This window comes from Phacochoerus africanus, chromosome 16 (assembly GCF_016906955.1).
Source record: "Phacochoerus africanus isolate WHEZ1 chromosome 16, ROS_Pafr_v1, whole genome shotgun sequence".
NCBI lineage: Eukaryota > Metazoa > Chordata > Mammalia > Artiodactyla > Suidae > Phacochoerus > Phacochoerus africanus.
The window spans coordinates 36899430-36919472 of NC_062559.1; the positions used below are offsets into that span (position 1 = coordinate 36899430).

Genomic DNA, 20043 nt, shown 5'->3' on the forward strand with positions numbered 1-20043 from the left:
AGCCAAAGAACAATGGAGTGCAAATGTTTGCAATCAGAATTAGACATACATACAGTAAAAGCCAATCACTCAGAGCAAAGGTTGCAGCACAAATCTTGACTCACAGGAAAAACACTTTGAAATTTATCATCTTGTGTTTGCAGTGTCTTAGTCCTTTCAACTTCGATAACAAAAACGCTATAGACGGTGTACTACAGTCAACAGCTCTGGAGTCTGGAAGTGAAGGGAAAAGTGCTGGCAGATTCGGAGTCTGATGAGAGGGTGCTTCCTGGTTCAAAGACCCCTGTCTTATTGCTCTGTCTTGATACGACAGAAGGGAAGCAGGGACTCTTACAAGAGCACTAGTCCCATTTCCCATTCACACGAGCTCCCCTCTCATCACCCAATCACCTCCCAAGGGCCACACCTCCTAATGTCACACTGGGCAGTAGGATTTCACAGGTGACTTTTGGGGGGGACACTAACATTCAGCCTAGAGAAGCATGCCACTTGTGAACCAAGACAATTTTAGTGTTGTACCCCAGTCCTTACATTTTGAGTGCCTCCAAGCCAGGAACCCAAACGTCCTTAATGTTACTAATCTTTAAGAACACATTGGATTTTTCCTTATTCACTAGTCGGAGACAAAAAGCAGGGGTTGAGCTAAGGGCAGGATGGTAGCCACCTGGCACACCTGGATATTTGGCTCCTGGGATAATGTTTGGGACAGAATGTTAGGCACAACCCTTGGATTCCCTCCACCCTTTCTCAACCCATCAAGCCCAGCATATGGAAACTGGAACGTATTATACACACATCCAGACAGATGCCTCGGACTTTCCCCACTCCCTAGGAGCTGTCCGGCTCTGGCATTAAGCTTCACCAGTCTTTTCCTTTACTGGGAATGTCACCCCACCTCTCTCCTGGTGCCTTGGCTCTTAGTGACTCACACTAAACCGGCATTAGACTTTCTGAAGTCTCTAAAAACATTTCGGGGTGTTTTTTCGAGTTTTCTAATTAGAGTTTGGGAATTGGATGGGAGCTATCATTTTAAATCATTTGGTGCTTTCCCTCTAAAGAGCACTTGGAAGAGTATGTACTTATTTCAGGATGAAGAAAAAAAAAAGGCAGACTGAGTTGAGTCACATAAATGAAAGGGAGCAGGAGAGAGGAGGGTTCAGGCTGCCACCGGCATTACTCAGATGTTAGTGGGTTTTATGACATGTTATTTAATGTTTACCACCGACTGTTGGATAGAGGCTATAACACGATGATTACACAGGCAGCGAACTTTTTTTGCTTAGGCTCCTTAGCTTGTGTTTGGTAAGATACGCCTGCTTTTAGAATTGCAGGCGAAGACAAATGCCAGAGGTCATGATAATTCCATGTTTTCCAGTTCAGCGATTAAACCAATGAATAGATTGACTCAAGTACTGAAACATTTAACTGTGTAACGCTCGGGTGCAGAATGGGTAGCACATAGGTTTCTGCAAAGGCAAGGCACTTGTTTACCCAAAAATGACCCTAGAAACACCAGAACACCCCTTCTAAACCAAAACAAACAACAGCAAAAAACAAAAACCCATTATCAGTAGAGGGGGTTCGTTCTGAGTATGGCCCTGTGACCCTTATATTGTGCTCCAAAGCCAGAAACCTAGTTGCAGATTTCCTAAGCACAGTCCCATTAATGTTTTTTATACTCTAGGAATGAGGTTTATTTTTGAACAGCTATTGGACTAGGTTCTCAAAGTTTTAAGATGGAGACACAATATACACATTGTGTGTGCCAAAGGTAACATAAAAGAGTCATGAAACAATAGTCACCGAAATGCCTTTTCATTGTTGCTGTTATTTTTGGTCTGTCATTTTCTATTTTGTTTTCTATTTTAAAAATATTTGCTAGGACCCATCAGGATGACTTCATGACTATTACTGATTGTGATCCACAGTGTGAAAGACATTTCACTACATTCTTTGCTTTACAAGGTCACAGACAAAGTTAGATTTCCTCACCTTTGCTATCCCAGTGTCTTGACCTATGTTCAAAAATATTTATTTAATGGAAGAGTGAATACCCACTACAACAGTAAATCAGTGACCCAAGGGCAGACTTGAGGGCTAGGCGTGAACAAAAACCAAAAGGAAGACAGGAAATTATAAAAGAAGGATCCAAAGTTCGAAGGAGAGACTGGGGAGGAGTTCCCGTTGTGGCTCAGTGGGTTAGTAATCCTGAGCATGCAGGTTCGATCCCTGGCCTCACTCAGTGGCTTAAGGATCCAGCATTGTACAAGCTGTGGTGTAGGCTGCAGATGTGGCTCAGATACGGCATTGCTGTGCCTGTGGTGTAGGACTGCAGTTGCAGCTCTAATTTGACCCCAGCCCAGTAACTTCCAGATGCTGCAGGTGTGGCCATAAAAGAGAGAAAGAAAGAAGGAAAGCAGGAAGGGAGGGAGGGAGGGAGGAAGGAAAGAAGGAAAGAGAGGAAGAAAGAGAGAAAGAAAGAGAGGAAGAGAGGAAGAAAGAAAGAAAAGAAAAGAAAAGAAAGAAAGAAAGAAAGAACGAAACAAGAACGACAGAAATAACGAAAGAAAGGCAGAAAGATAAATACGAAAGAAGACCAGAAAGCAAGACGAGAGAGAGAGAGAGAAAGAAAAGAAAAGAAAGAAAAGGAAGGAAAGGAAAGGAAAGGAAAGGAAAGAAAAGAAAAAAAAAAAGAAAGAAAAAGAGACTGGAGAGAGGGCAGAGGAAGGAGATGTCGCCTCTACCCAGGAAAAGTAGTGTATCTGCAGCTGTTCTCTGGGTATGACACTCTGTGACTTTGGGGTCCTAGGATGCCCACTCTTTCCACTGGCATCAGAGTTAAGTGACAGTAATAACTATTGCACGATCATTTCTTTTTGACCGCCATCACTCCAGTTATCTATTTTTGCATTTAAAACACCTCAAATTTAGTATCACAAAACAAGAACCCATTATTAGTGGAGATTATTAGTTATGCTTACAGATTCCCTGGATCAGGCATTTAGACATAGCAAAACAGGGATGATGGCTTCTCTCCGATGATGTCTAGATTCTCATCTGGGAAGGCACACATATCTGGGCACTGGAATCATTTGGAAGAATGACTAAAAGCCTGGGCTCAGATGGAACTGTAAACTGCAGTGTCCACCTGTGGCCTCTCCATATGCCTTGGGCTTCCTCACAGCATGGTGGCAGTGAGAGGGCATTTCCTGTGAGCCAGTGTTCCAGGAGAGCCAAGTAGAAGCTGCACAACTCTTTACGATCTAGCCTGAGAAATTGTGAAGACTCTTGTGCTGTACTCTATTGCTGAAAGCAGTCCTAAACCTGCCCAGATTCAAGAGAAGACACAGGCCCCTTCTCTCTATGGAAAGAATGACAGGGAACTTTGGGGCTTTTTAATTAAATCACCATATGCCACATCCCGTTACCTTCCTCTTTCAGGGAAAAGCTGTTACTATTTTCCAGAAGTTATCCAAAGATTTAACTGTGCCTTTTACTTTTGCTAGATTTCAACTTCTAAGCTAAGAGGAAGAAGAAAAGATAAAGTAAGAGAAATACAAGAAAGTTTTTACATCATTAAAATAGAGCAGCAAGGAGATGCTTTTCCACATTGATAAAAGATACAGGAGAAGGCAAGATTTGTTACTTCTCTTTCTTAAGGATGGGGAGGAAAATGTGGGTAAATTGAGCAAGTGTTCAGAGGAATTTAGAAGGAATTAGGCACTTTGATATTTACATCTTAATTTGAGTATCATTTTGGGGGAAATCAGTTCACTTCCTTTACCACGACTGAAGATTAAAGTTAAAAAATAAACGTGAGTGCTTTGTTGCCATTGACTGCACTTGTAAACCAGTAACCACTCTTCATTTCAAAGACAGTCTTGTGCTTAGTGCTGTGACTAAAGACAAAGCAGGTGTAGGTCAAGTTAACCTTGGTCATCAAGTGCATTCTTCTTCAATCACTTCTCCCTCTTACAGGGGAAAATACAAAAATAACAATAATAAATAATTTTAAAGGCAATTCATTGTGATATAAGATTTTTTCATTTCATTAAGAGATGAATAGGAAAGGTTGGCTTCCTCGTCCACTCTTCTTTTTTTTTTAATGTATTTCTTCTTCTTCTCTTTTCTCATTCTTTCTCTGCTCCTTAATGTTTAATTTTAGTTCTCCTGTGGCCCTTTATCTTCATCCTGGTCCCTCCTTCCTTCTTTCCTCCCTCCCTCCCTTCTTTCTTTCTATTAGTCTGTAACTTTAGTTTTCTTTCACCCCATTTTTTCTTGCGGCAATCTTCTTTATGAGGTTGTTAGCTATCTTTTAAAAATTTCCTGGTCTTTGTTCATCTACTTTTCTTTCTTTTTTTTTTTCTCTATATTCAGGTGTCCTCCCCTTTGCTTCTTTAGACTTGCAAGCACTATAGTTAGGTTTAAATTTTTAGCTATAAAAAATAGAGGTGCCACTTTACTAACTTAATGCAACTTATATCAAATGTTCTTTTTTTTTTCAGTATCTACTGCTCCCAAACAAATAGATATGAAGTCTCAAATTTCATTAAAAAATTTTACACACATTGTTAAGCACATCGGAGTTATCCTAGAAGAAAAAAGGGTAAAAATTGTTTTGATTAACGGAATCCTAGTACTTGGAGAAAATCACTGATGTTTTAATATATACACTTCAAACATATTTACGTTTGGGTGTGCATTTGTTTTGTAAAATGGAATCATAGCATAGATATTCTTTCATTACTTGTATTTAAACTTAATATATAGCCGGCATCTTCACACATTAGTATACCCTTTCTACTTCACTGTTTAATGAAGATTAAACGAGATAATGCTGGCAAAACACTATGGCAGGCGCTTAGCCCATGGTCATCCCACAGTGAGTCATATTTCCTATTTATTCGTCAAACTTTCTTAATGGTTGAAAAGTATTCAACTGAGTTTTTAATCAGTTCTTTTTGTTTGGAGTTTTAGATTGTTTCCCTTTTTTTCCTCTCTTCCTCTTTCTTCCTTCTTCCCTTTCCTCCTCCTCTTCTCTCCCCGCTTCTTCTCCTTCTCCTCCTCCTTCTTCTTCTAAATAACACTCCAAGCGTCCATTCCTTAAACCAAGTCCTTTGTGGAATTTAACTATCTCCTTACAAAATATCAATAGTGGTTGAACAATGAGTCAAACTAGGTCCTCCTGACTTATGCAGCCACCGTTTACTGATGGCTCCCTGGGTGCCAGGTACGTTTCATGTGTGGTTCCATTTAGGCATTTAGGGCTCACAGGGGTCTTGAGGAGGGGTTTGGAGTTTTAGGCCACACAACTCTGAGTGTCATCTTTGGAACTGAAACCGAGATCTTCTATATTATTGTGAAGAAGGTTCCGTTTCAGGAGGTTTTAGAAATGGTTCAGGAATTGCAGAAGTATTTGATTTATCTGGCCTTTTAAATTATTATTTGGAACTATTTCCGTATGAATAAAAGTGAACATAAAGTGTAATAATAGCTTCATTATCATTAACTTACTTACGCCTCAATATGAAGCATTTCATTTCTTCCATCCCTATGCATATGTTTGCACTTCTTATAACCGTGTCATCGACTGGGAAGATGGTACTGTTTTATTTTAAATCAGGCATGAATCCGCCCACCCAAATAACATTATCTAAGCAAGTTGACTGCTGCAGCACCTGAGTCCCTGGTTCATATGCCATCAAGGACAGTTTTGGCTTCTTGGTTTGGGCGCATGTCAGGTTTCTAATAATGGGAAGACCTAATTTTATTCCTTTTTGTAGGTTAGGGGTGTTTTTTGCCAACCTTCCAATATTTATTTTGAGGAAAGAGAGTTGAGACTAGATGTTAGTTATATAGACTTAAAAGTGCCCTACTGTTCCCTTTCCAAGCATCTGGAGAAAGTCCTGAGATTTCAAGGTAAGATCTTAAAGGGTTACCATTGACAACTACGTATCTGAGATTGAAGTCAGAACTCCAAGATGGCCCACAAGATTCCTTCCCCCTACTTTGCATGTCCCATAGAATTCCCCCCTCTTGAGTGTGGCTTGGACCTGTGAAGGGGATGGGATGTCACTCCCGTGATTACATCACGCTGTATGTCAAAGGGACTTGCAGATGCAGTTAAGGTCCTTAATCACTTGACTTTGGTTGATCTGAGGTTAATCGAGAGGGAGGTTTTCCTTGGAGACCTGACTTAATTACATGGGCCCTTTAAAGAAGGTGAAGCATTGAAGAGATGCTCTCCTCTTGGCTAGGTTGTGGAGAAGGCTACAGGGTAACGATCTGAGAGTGACCTCTCTCACCTGAGAGTGGTCCCTGGTCAACAGCTGCAAGGAAGTGGGGGGAAGTGGGATCTTAGTCACACAAGCTGCAGGAAACGAATTTGGCAACAACTGGAATGAAACTGGAAGTGGCCTCTGAGTGCCAAATAAGGATGCAGTCAACAGACACTTTAATTTCAGCCCTGGACAACCCCTTAGGGATTGCCACTCTCCTGACCCATAGAAACTGACATCATACATTTGTTTAAGCTTCTAAGGTGGTGGTAATTTGTTATGTAGCAATCAAAAACTAGCACATCGTGTGACTGTATCCAGGTTTTCTCTGCATTTAGTGAAATAACAAAACACAAAAGTGAATCGAATTGAATGTGAAAGCTTGTTGTATTATTATCATGATCATCCATAATGCCAGATAATGAATTTTTATGTTAATAAGAAGCCTCATTGTTCCCACTGGTTACCTTAATAAAATATACATTTACGAACCTAAGCTCATAAAACACGTTAATATTAATACAATACCTCTTTGTCTATTTTAGATTCTAAGGCATCATCTGAGAGGGTTTTTTTCCCCCTTTCTAGAACAAAAAGATTCCATTATTTGAAAAACACTGGCTTGACTAATAGGCCCTTTTAAAAAAGACTGCATTTGGGTTGTTTTAAGAATGTAACTGTTGGCAGGGAAAAGAAGAGCAGGATTGTGCAAGGCTAATTTATAGTCAGCACATTGTTTTAAAATATATGTTTATCTTTAATTGTTCCCTCATTACAGAGTAATGCATAGATGTAAAAAATCCAACCACTGCTTTTGATTCAGACAGGTGAGTTTGGCACTAGCGATTGTTTTTTAAAGGGGGCATCATTTGAATAGTAATTTAAAACTTTAAAATCAAGTAATATTTCAAACATGTCAAAAAAAGTACAGAAAATGATATAACTGATACCCATATACCCAATGGGTATATATCTCGATGTTCACAGATGTTAACATTTTGCCTATTGCTTCAGATTATCTTTTTCAAAAAAGTGCAAGTCCAGATACAGCCGTTACTCTATTCTTTTTCCTGTCTCTCCTCTGATTCCTCCCTCCCCAGAGGTAAATACTAGCTGAAATGGATGTATATTATTTTCATGAATGTTTTATAGATTTTTCTGCATATGTATGTATTCATGAATAATACAAGGAATTGTTTTGCATTTGAAAATTTAAATTATGGGTGTCATACTGAAGGTAACCTTTGGCAATTTAATTTTTTCACTCAAAGTTACATTTTTGAGATAAATTATGTCCCATGACATGAATAAAACACAGTCAATTTATCCATTTTTCTTTGCTGATAAGCTGTTTTTTCCCCAGTTTTTGTATCATGAATAGTGCTGTCATGAATATCTTTGTTCATTTATTCATGTGACCCCATTGGAAAGTTTCTCTAGATTAGAATGGAGAAACTGTTGAGTTGAATTTTTAACTCTACTAGGAGTTGCCAAACTGCTTTCCAGAGTGGTTCTGCTAGCCTAGTGCCACCCACAAAGTAGGGTTCCTCTTCCCTTAATTTTACCCAGTGTTTGTTGTCACAGCTCTGCTGCTGTTAGTCGACTGGATTGCGGGGGGCACTTTATGTGGCTTTAATATTTATTTCCCTAATTGTGAGGCCCAGCCTATTTCCTGTTTCATGTGTCTTCAGATTTCCCTTCTATAAACTGCCTGTACAGTCTATGTCCAGTAGTGGGAAGGGGGTGTTTTATTCTCATTGATTTTTAGGAGTTCTTTATAGGATATGGACATGATTTTTTTACATTTTTAAAATTTTTTTTATTTTTTATTTTTGACTGCGTTTAAGGAATGCAGCATAATAAAAAGCCTCATTATTCCCGCATATGGAAATTCCAGGGCCAGGGATAGAACCTCTGCCACAGCAGTTAACAACAGATCCTTCACCTCCTGCACCACCAGGGAACTCCAGGAGTCTTTTTTACATAGCCCCATCTAGTGCACTGGTTTGTAATTGTTTCACTTTTCAGTGGTATCATACTGTTGTCAAACCGAAGCTAATAAAACCATTTTAATATGATTAGATTGATCATTTTCTCCCTTCCTTGCTTGGGCTTTTTATGTTTTGTTTTAAAAGCACTTTCTTTATGATGCATTATAAAGCTATTCTCTTATGTTTTCCTTTAAAAGTTAAAAAAGGCTTATTTTTCATCTAGATCATTAACCCATTTTGAAAGCGTGTTTGTGTGTGGGTATGTGTATATTGATAGGGATCCGATTTTGTATTTTTTCTCCTAACACCTTTTATTGAGTAATTCATTGCCCATCTTCCTACCCCCATGGTCCACATTGTCACTTCTCTAGAAAGTCAAGCTGCCTTTAGTGTGGACATGTCTTTGGTGTTCTGTTTTGTTCCTTACCATACAGCTTTGAACACTTACAACTCAGTAACAAGAAACAAGACTTGATGTCTCGTGGGATGAATCTGTCTTCTTTTCCTTTATCAAAATCACCCTGCAGGGAGTTCCCATTGTGGCTCAGCAGTAATGAACCTGACTAGTATCCAGGGTTTGATCCCTGGCCCTGCTCAGTGGGTTAAGGATCTGCTGTTGACGTGAGCTGTGGTGTAGGTCACAGATGCAGCTCGGATCTGGCATTGCTGAGGCTGTGATGCAGGGTGGCAGCTATACCTCTGATTTGACACCTGGCCTGGAAACTTCCATATGCTGCAGGTGTTGCCCCAAAATAACACACACACACACACACACACACACACACATCACTGTGCATAGTATAAGCTGCCTTTTAATCTGCCCTATGAATTTTAGCATCAGCTTGTCAAATCCTATAAACATTTTGATCAAAAAGGAATTAACTTAGGGATTAATTGGGGGGATTATTTTCATTAGCATATTGTTTGTCTTATCCACAAAACAATATATTTTTCTGTTTATTAGAATGTCTCTTAATATTCTTCAACAGTTTGATAATTATTCCCTCAAAATTCTTACATACATTGAGTAAAATATAGGCCTAGGAACCTCATAATTTTGTATCTATCATAAATTGTATCTGTTTTTTAAGCACTTCCACTCTTTATGGCTATTTATGTATGATTTATTGAGTGTTTGCTGTGTACAAGCCTTTCTGTTGAGCTTAATTTCTGCAAATACACTGAGATATATTTATCAGTGTATTTCTTGTTTTTTATATTATTAACCAATTAAGTATCAGAGAGATTCAGTAACTTGGTGATTGTATATGACTAATTGTACAGCCTGGATTTTTTTTTTTTTTTGTCTTTTTGCTATTTCTTGGGCCGCTCCTGTGGCATATGGAGGTTCCCAGGCTAGGGGTCTAATCGGAGCTGTGGCCGCCAGCCTACGCCAGAGCCACAGCAACGCAGGATCCGAGCCTTGTCTGCAACCTACACCACAGCTCACGGCAACGCCGGATCCTTAACCCACTGAGCAAGGGCAGGGACCGAACCCGCAACCTCATGGTTCCTAGTCGGATTCGTTAACCACTGCGCTACACGGGAACTCCTTTTTTTTTTTTCAGCCTGGATTTAAACTCAGTTTTATCTAAATCGTTACCTATTGCTGAATACCCTTGCTTTTAAATCAGCTGATGTTTCTTTGATGTATGTCAAGCTTGTTTTGCAGTGTTTTTTATGGTAAAAAAACCAAAATCTCATTATAGAGTCTAAATTATAAAGTATAAAGGCAATTATTTCACCAGGTAGCTGTCCCTTTATTCCGATTAGTTAATTCATCTGGATAGACACATTTATGGCAGGGAATAAGTCTATAAAAAAGAGTTTCTCTGGCAATAACTTCGGATCAACTTTTTTTTTTTGTCTTTTTTGCCATTTCCTGGGCTGCTCCCTTGGCACATGGAGGTTCCCAGGCTAGGGGTGAAATTGGAGCTGCAGCCGCCGGCCTACGCCAGAGCCACAGCAATGCGGGATCCAGGCCACATAGGCTTACACCTACCCCACAGCTCACGGCAACGCCGGATCCTTAACCCACCGAGCAAGGCCAGGGATGGAACTTGCAACCTCATGGTTCCTAGTCAGATTCATTAACCACTGAGCCACGACGGGAACTCCTGGGTCAACTCTTGAGGGAAACACCTGTCCTCGATGACTCGTGTGTTCTTGCTCTTGCTTGCTACTTCACCCGTGCTTCACAGACTTGAGGTTTAGTCCTCCCCAAAGGACAACCAGCTTCAGGAGGCGAGGCCTGGATGTCCAAGGGCAGGGTGGGTGTATTGGTGAAAAAGGAGGAGAAAAGCGAAGATGTAGATGAGGTTTTTAGTATGTTTAAGGTTTTTAAAATTGAGGTTTAGCTGACATAACATTCTATGTATTGTATATGTGTGTATATAATATGGACGTGTCATGGGAAGGTCATGACGGCATGGTGACTGTAGTTAATAATGCTGTATTGCACATAGGAAAGTTGCTACGAAAAAAGGGTAAGGGATGTTACCTAGACTTACTCTGGTGATCATTTCACCACAGTATTTGTTATATATATTTATGTTTACATTTATATTTATGTTTTTTTGTGTGTATGTGGCCGCCCCACGGCATATGGAGTTCCTGGGCCAGGGATCAGATCTGAGCTGCAGTGGCAACCTATGTCTCAGCTGCGGTGATGCCAGATCCTTTAACCCATTGTGCCAGGCCAGGGATGGAACCTATGTCCTAGCGCTGCAGAGAAGCTCCTGATCCTGCTGCACCACAGCAAGAACTCAGACCTAACATTATGTTAATTTCAGGTGTACAACATAATGATCGAACATTTGTATGTGGTGTGAAACCATCACCGCAGTAAGTCTAGGTAACATCCCTTACCACCCAGTTACCCCTTTTTCTTAGCAACTTTCATATTTGCAATACAGTATTATTAACTGTAGTCACCATCTGTCCATGACTTTCCCATCACTTATTTATTTTCCAACTGGAAATGTGTACCTTTGACACCCCTCACCCATTTTGCCCACCCCATACTCCCCACCTCTGACAACCACCAATCTGTTCTCTGTTTCTGGATTGTTTGCTTTTTTATTAAGATTTCACACACGAGTGAGATATATGGTATTTATCTTTCTCTGTCTGAATTTCTTTTCTTTTCTTTTAGGGCTGCACTTGTGGCATATGGAGGTTCCCAAGCTAGGGGTCGAATCAGAGCTACAGCTGCCAGCCTTCACCACAGCCACAGCAACATGGAATCTGAGCTGCATCTGTGACCTACACCACAGCTCACGGCAGTGCCAGATCCATAACCCACTGAGCGGGGCCAGGGATTGAACCTGCAACCTCATGGTTCCCAGTTGGATTCGTTTCCATTGTGCCACCTCAGGAACGCCTGTCTAACTTATGTCATTTAGCGTAATGTCCTTAAGGTTCATCCATGTTGTTGCAAATGGCAGAATTTCCCTTTTCTCATGGCTGAATAATATTTCATTGTACATGTAATATCCCACTTTCCATTCATCAGTGGACACTTAGGATATTTCCATGTCTGGGCTATTACAAATAATGCTGCAGTAAACATGGGCGCACTTATCTTTTCAAGTTAGGCATTGTGTTTTTTTTCAGATAAACACCCAGAAGTGGAATTGCGAGATCACATGGTAGTTCTATTTTAATTTTTTGAGGAACCTTCATACTATTTTTCACAGCAGCTGCACCACTGCAACAGTGTGCCAAGGGTTCCCTTTTCTCCACAGCCCTGCCAACATTTGCTATTTTTTATCTTTTTGATAATGGTGAAAACCGTTGTGAAGTGATATCTCATTGTGGTTTGATTTGCAGATGCCTGGTAATTAGGGATATTGAGCATCTTTTCATGTACCTCTTGGCCAGTTTTCTTTGGAAAAAATGTCTGTTCAGTTCTTCTGTCCATTTTTTTTTTCCCCATCAGATTGTTTGTGTTTTGGCTATTGAGTTATATGAGTTCTTCATGTATTTTGGATATTAACCCCTTATCAGATACATGATTTGTAAGTCATTTATAAATCATTTTCTTCTATTCAGTATGTTGCCTTTTCATTTTATTGATGATTTCCTTTGCTGTGCAGAAGCTTTTTGACTTGATGTACTCCCACTTGTTTATTTTTTACTTTTGTTGCCTTTGCTTGTAATGTCAAATCTAAAAAGTCTGAAACCCATGTTAAGGAGCTTACCGCCTATGTTTTCTTCTAGGAGTTTTATGGTTATTCTTTCAAACTTTTGACTGTTTTAACTCCCTCCTCTTTCATTTATCATCCATACTCACTCCTATAGAAAAATTCTGCTTAAACACTAATTTTGCTCCTGGTGCAAGGAGGAAGAAAAGATGAGAGGGAAGGAAGGAAGCTCTAGTGGGATTCAAGCTAAAGGCCATTCTTTCTCTAGAGTGAACTGCCAGGTACTTTCACTTCCAGCACTGAGGCCAGATCCTGCTTTTCTCAGGCCTCTGTCTAGCCTGTGCTCATAACTGGGCCTTCCTCTTAGGGCTGAAATAGGTGCATTTCTGGGAGTGCTTCTTGGTGGTCTTGTGAGCCTCAGAGGTCAGCTGTAGAAGTCTGGGGCTTTTTGTAACCCTGTTTTTGTGTTAGGCAACCTGATGCTATGGCTTAGATGAACAGTAAGTAAGGAGCCACCGGTTGACTGAGGTTGTAGAATAGCGAAGGACAGGAACGATGTTTCTGGGATTTATCTACATTGTGGGAGAGAGAAAGGGACTGTATTTCTCTCTTTGAAGACATAAGTGGCCAGTTAGCTTTAGTTTGCAGATACATCCTGGCTATTGCTTTAGGACCTACTATGATTAAAATATCTATTCCATGTATTCAAAATATGTGGTATTGAGCACGTTTTACATACCAAGCACTGCTGTAGGCACAGGTGATGACAAAACCGGAAGATGCCCACTCCTCTCATGCCTATGTTCTCATGGGTGTGGGTGGAGCTGGACAGGAAATTTTTTAAAAATAAAATTTTAGGAATGATTTTATTTATTTTTAGGTTGGAATAAGTGCTCTGAAGGAAATAAATGGGGTGACATGATAAAGATATGTGGGCAGAGTGTGGGAGGTTTTGCCATCCAGCTTACTCTGCTAGGCTAGCCAAGTAATTTAGGTTCAAGAATGGGTCAGAAATATGACTTGCCTTGGTTTAAGTTTCCAGGTAACCAGATGTAAATGAAGTCACAGGAGGGGAGACATGGTTTCCAGAATTGGGGGGGCGGGGCTTAAGACCCTTCGTCTTCCAATTATTTGAGCCCCAGGAAACATACTTACCCTCTTTTGGGCTGTCACTCCGCTGTCGGGGTTTGCGCCACCCAAACGCCTGGGTTCCAGGTCTTCACTTTGGGGCTGTACCATCCCTGGGGCAACTTGCAACTCTCTGCAAGCCCCTGGATCTGTGGCCAAGATTGCTGTAAGGCATGAGGGAATGTTTCTCTAAAGAGGTGACATTTGTGGCAAAACTTGAGAATAACAAGGAGGCAGATCATAGCACTGCAGGAAAAGGCACAGCCAGTTCTAAAGCCCTGACGCATGACGAGCTTGGTGTGATAAGGAACAAAAGGAAACAGGATAGTGATCTGGGGAGTGGGGAGTATCAGATATGATTGTAGAGGTTGGCTGGGCCATGTTGGGAGTCTTTTAAACCATGGTAGGAATTTGGATTTTCTTCTAGTACAATGGAAAGCCACTTAAAATATATATATATATATATATATATATATATATATATATATATTCAATGGCTGCACCTGTGGCACATGGATGTTCCCAGGCCAGGGATCAAATCTGAGCCGCAGCCGGGGCAACACCAAATCCTTTAACCCACTGTGTTGGGGATCAAACCCACGCTTCTGCATTGATCTGAGCCGCTGCAGTCAGATTCTTAACCCACTGTGCCACAGTGGGAACTCTGGAAAGCCACTGTTTTAACTCACTGTCCATGAACTTCTATAGAAGAAAGCACAGGAGTTCCTGTCGTGGCGCAGTGGTTAATGAATCCGACTAGGAACCATGAGGTTGTGGGTTCGGTCCCTGCCCTTGCTCAGTGGGTTAACGATCCGGCGTTGCCGTGAGCTGTGGTGTAGGTTGCAGACAAGGCTCGGATCCCGTGTTGCTGTGGCTCTGGCATAGGCCAGTGGCTACAGGGCCGATTCGACCCCGAGCCTGGGAACCTCCATCTGCCGTGGGAGTGGCCCAAGAAATGGCAAAAAGACAAAAAAAAAAAGAAGAAGAAGAAAGCTACAGCTATATGAAAATCAAAATTTTGCATTATTTCAATTATGAATATAGGCAACAAGCCACAGGAATATAAACAGTATCTGTGCTGATGTTACAGGTAGAAATTACAGATATTTCCATTTATTACTATTATTGCAGTGATCTCAAAATGTCATTTATGATTGTTACACTAATTAGAAATTACGGTAGTTATTAGAACTTATAGTGTATCTTGTTATTTCATGCATCGATAAAGGTGCCAGTGAACAAGAGCCTGTGGACCAAATCCAGGCTGCCACCTGGTTTTGTAAATAAAATTTATTGGAATACAATACAGCCAAGCCTATTCATTTATGTATCATAGTTACAAAAGAAACTTTATTGCCCCACAAAGCCTAGAATACTTACTATCTGACCCTTTCTGGAAAAAGTTTGCTGATATCTACACTGATAAAGCAGCACATATATTACTATAGTACGATTTTTTTTTTTTTTTTTGCCATTTCTTGGGCCGCTCCAGGGGTCAAATCGGAGCTGTAGCCACTGGCCTACACCAGAGCCACAGCAACGCCAGATCCGAGCCGCATCTGCAACCTACACCATGGCTCCTGGCAATGCCGGATCCTTAACGCACTGAGCAAGGCCAGGGATTGAACCTGCAACCTTATGGTTCCTAGTCGGATTCGTTAACCACTGAGCCACAACGGGAACTCCCACTATAGCGCAATTTTAAGAATTGGATAACTGTTGATTTGTGAGCTTATGTATTTTACTTTTATGCACTTAAAAACATTATGCATTGGAGTTCCTGTTGTGGCTTGGTGGGTTAAGAACCCGACATGGTGTCGGTGAGTGAGGATGTGGTTAGATCCCTGGCCTCATTCAGGGGGTTAGGGACCTGGTGTTGCTGCAAGCTGTGGCATAGGTTGCAGATGCAGCTCGCTCTAATCTGGCATTGCTGTGGCTGTGGTGTGAGCCATCAGCTGCAGCTCCAATTCAACCCCTAGCCTGGGTATGTCCATATGCCACAGTTGCAGCCATAAAAAGAAAAAAAAAAAAACCCATGCATTTAAAAACAATATTCAGAGAAGACACTTCACCAAACTGCCAGAACATCCATGACCAGGGGGCAGAAAGAAAGGGAAAAGAATCCTTGCCCTGCAATGTCTTAGGCAGGGGAACAAAATGGCCTGGCCTGTGTTTCCTCTGCCTGAACTTCTCTTCCCCTTTCTTGATGTGGCAAATTTTCCCTCTTTTCGGTACCCAGTACCTAGGCTGCCTCTTCTTTATGAATGATGTATTGAGTCCTTGTGGGGTGCCAGGAAAAACCTTTATAAGCACTGTCTCATTCAATCCCCATGACAACACCATACGGTCTAGGGCTGAGGGTCTTCATGTAGCAGCGAGGGAGGCCAGAGCCGTTGTCACACCCATGTATTAATTTACCGATTAGTCACTGAGCACCTGCTATGTGCCAGGAGCTGTGCCAGATGCCCAGGTGACAGAGCTGTTAGTTGCGATGCCAAGGTTTGAATCAGGCCCATCTGATACTGGTATCTGGGAGGCTTACTCCCTAGCAGGTAGTATTTGGGATGCCACCACGTGACACCACACTAGCTCTTTGAAGCCAGCTGGAAAGCTCAGTCACTCTTCCTTCTCTGGTGTTTCCATCCCACTTTGTTCCATAGCTACTCCACTGTAAAGGTTTATGTCTAGTTCTCACTCCATAGTCCTCTGATGGTAATGGCTTTGCCTAGAAGAGGCCCCACAGTCGGTATTGTTTTTTCAGCTGTGTAGCAGCAGCCTCAGTGGTCCCTGCCAATGCCACTGGAATGGCCCTTTAAAATATATGTATATATATTTTTGCAAGCGTGATCTTCTTTCCTGTAAGTGCAGCTCTCTTCTGCAGCCCTTTGTGGATTTCTGAGACCACAGGCTCTGATTTTCCCATGGCAACACAGGTTTTCACATTTGCACACGTCATGTGATTGGTAGGTTAAAATTGAGAGCAGAGGGGCCTGCAATCAAATCTTTATCTCAGATGGATAGAAAAATGGGATTGCAGGAGAAAGCTGGTTTAACATGGCTCACCCCAGCTTGTGCAGGTCCTTCTTGTCCCAAACCAGGGAGGTTGCTCTCTCCCTTAGATATAAAGCCAATCTTCATTAACCGTATTGGGCAAATACAATATCAGGCATGTTTCCTTCTTTCTTTCCTTTTTTTATATTTTGCAAGTGAGAAGCATTGTTCACCTGATTTTCTGCCTGGGCACCAGCATTTTACCGGTGTATATACACACACATTGTATTCCTTACGTCAATTTGGACTCATACTGCAGTACTACTTTGCAGCCTTCATTTTTCACTTGCCAACTAAAAAAATAATGCAGGAGGCTGCAAGTAAGAAAGGAGCCTATTTGGGGTCTTAAGAATTGCACTTTGGGAGGCACAGATTGAGGTGACCATGAAAGAGTGTTCCAAGGAAGAGAAAGAGTCAGGGGCTTGTAAAGACCAAAAGCCATGAGGTTGTTAAAAGTTTCCTAATGAGAATTCTGATGGACTCTGATGTGAACAAGAAAATATTTGGTCCTGGGGGTTCCTGTTGTGGTGCAGTGGAAACAAATCTGACTAGTATCCATGAGGACATGGGTTCAATCCCTGGCCTTGCTCAGTGGATTAAGGATCCGGCATTGCCGTGAGCTGTGGGGCAGGCCAGCAGCTATAGCTCTGATTTGACCTCTAGCCTGGGAACTTCCATATGCCCCAGGTGCGGCCCTAAAAAGCAAAAAAGAAAAAAAGAAAAGATATTTGGTCCTTAAGGAATCACAGGTTGTTTTATGTTAGGAGTCTAATACGTAATATAGACCGTCACAACGGTAAGTGTCTGATAAGTATTTTGAATTTCTGGCAAGTGTTCTGGATGTCTTCATCAAGTTAAGAGGTCAGATTCATCCAGGCTGAGATGTGCATAGGTCACATTTCCTTAAAGGCCCTCAGCTCCATTTAAAAAAGCTCTTTTAGCAATATGGACTCCAGTTGTTTTTTGTTGTTGTTTTTTTTTAATGGCCATAGCCACTGCAAATGGTAGTTCCTGGGCCAAGGAGTGAATCCTATGTTGCAGCTGCAGCAATGCCAGATCCTTTTAACTCGTTTCGAACCCACACCTCTGCAGCAACTGAGCCACTACAGTCAGAGTCTTAACCCACTGTGCCACAGCAGGAACTCCAAATACCAACTCCGTTTTAATTTTCCTTCCACACTTCACAGTACCATGTGACATGTTCTCATATGCAATACTCTTTCATACCAGCACACTCCAATGGCTGTATTATGTATCATTGGCCAGCTTTACTATATTTATTTAAATTTTCCTTCACATTAAGTGACATTTGGAAGACGTGGTAAATCTGTCAGGGTTTAGTCAGAACATAGAAACCATGCCATTATTAGAAAAGGGAAAACTTAAAAATTGGTAAATGTTAACTATAGGCACAGGGGTAAAAAAAAAAGGACTCTGGTTGCAGCAAAGTAGCTGTGGCCTCTAGCATGGAGAGGAGAGAACAGTTTAAGCACTAAAGACCAAGAGAGGGAACTGCCCCTTCCCCAGGCTTCTTCAAAGAGGGCACGGCTCTCCCAGGCACACCCTGCAGTGATGAAGGAGGCAGGCCTGTGCTGAAGGACGGGAGTGTGTCTGTTGCTGGCAGGTGGAGTAAGCAGAGCTGCTTAGAAGTGGCTTCTGATGGTGGAGTAAGCAGAGCTGCTTAGAAGGGCCTGAGGGTGGAAGAGACCCTAGGGTGGATGAGGCCTGAGGGTTTCTACATTTAATAATAACCATCATATAATAGCGGATCGAAACTGAACTGCCTTTCTAGGCTCAGGCAGGATCATTCCAGTATGCTCGTTAACATTCTTCCAGATGGCAGAGGAAAAATGCCTGCAAGGGCCAACTCCAGGATACAACGTCCAGCCAAGAATGTTGAATTCAGGGTTGAGAGGCAGTAAATGAACAGCTGGACCACTTGGGCTTGCTTTTAGTTTTGTTTCTCTGTTATAAGCAATGCTGCCATAGACATCCTATGTAAATGGCTGCATCGCTGATGTTTCCAAAGGAAAAATACATAGAATTTGATTTTGATTTTTAAGGCTTTCGTTAAACATTACAAAATCACCCATGAAAAATGGGTGTCTATTTACTGCCCTTCAACTTATGAATGGGAGGAAGGCACATATTTTTGTCATAGAACTTATTGCTTCCTAGCTTTTTGGTTCTTGGGCTCATCTATTAGATTGTTAAATTGGAGACGAGAGATGCTCAGAGCCAGTGGTTGCGTGGTTGGAGCCTGGGGTCTAACTTAGGACGTGCCAAGCCCTGCAAGGTGGCAGGGTACTGCTGGATCCCTCCACCACCTTGCCCGGTCTCCTTGATTTCCTCCCTTTCCAGTCTGATTCACTGCTCCTGATAGATTCGTTTCTCTCACACATCCCCTTCATCATATCGACCAACTTGCTCAAAAGCCTTAAATGTCCCCTCTTTATTGCGTTGTGAATAAAAGAGAAGTGAAGAGAATTGACCTTGGGCTTGGGCCCCTTGCTTCCATTCCGTTGATGAGGAGACTGAAGCCAACGGACCTGCCCAAGGTCACATGAGAAGTCAGTTCGTGCAGGCTCAGCCTGGGCTTCCTTCCTTCCAGCCCAGTGCACTTGGCTCCAGGCCCCCAGACCCCTGCTGGTCCATCGTCCTCACTCCCTTATTATTCCCCCAGTCCAGCGCTGAAGTGGAAAGAGAGTTTTTGAATACATATCCTCACTCTTTGAAGCTCACAGTGTACCTTGCTGGTGCTTATTCTCCTGTCCGTGTTGTCAAAATCATCCTCCTCACCTCTGTGCCGAAGGGGACTGGCTACTCTGACTTCAAAGCTGCGTTCAAGAATCACCATCTAAATAACGACCTTTCATCATTTCTTAACAGACTGCACTCCGTTAGTTCTTATCCAAGGTGTTAGAGGGACATGGATGTAGACATGGACATGGACAGGTTCTGCCCTGAGCTTTTGGGCCTGGAGTCCGGTCACCGGGTAAAGGCAGATGTGTTCTCACTCCTGCCATGTGAAATTGGCTAGGAAACTAGCAGCTTCCCCGCCTTTCTAAAAGGGCGCCTCTTTTTAGCAGCAGAGAACATCTAAGGGGGCCTGTTCCTTTAAGATAAGCAGGTTCTTCTCCAGTAAAACATTGTTCTTTATCTCCTCTTCTACTAGCAGTGGAGTAAAACGCCAAGGGGGACAGGCCTTCTCCTCCGGTTCTTCCCCTGGGGCTCACCAGGTCCCAGAGACTCCTTGGGCTCCAGTGGGGCTGTCTCTCTGCTTCCCGCCACTCCCCCCACCCAGGTCTCGTGACAGGTAGAAAGAGAACAAAGCCTCCCAGGCCTTCCTTCATCATGGTCTGTGTTTATACAGCGCAAAAGGGCAGTGGACGCTATCTTACTCAACACCTGGCTTGTCTGCCTTTTGGGTTTGGGAATCGTGGGAAGGGT

At 42.1% G+C, this 20043-nt stretch overlaps 1 protein-coding gene across 5 annotated transcripts in view; it reads left to right on the forward strand.

Annotated features, from left to right (window-relative positions):
• ELMO1 (engulfment and cell motility 1) overlaps nt 1–20043 on the forward strand; it is a 561177-nt gene that overhangs the window by 152084 nt on the left and 389050 nt on the right. Inside the window, exon 1 of one of the 5 annotated variants that reach the window (XM_047763111.1) lies at nt 7084–7105. The exons of the other annotated variants lie outside the window; for them this stretch is intronic. The gene's annotated coding sequence lies outside the window, so the exon portion shown is untranslated. Of the gene's footprint in view, nt 1–7083; nt 7106–20043 lie in introns of those variants that run through there. 5 annotated transcript variants of the gene reach the window in all.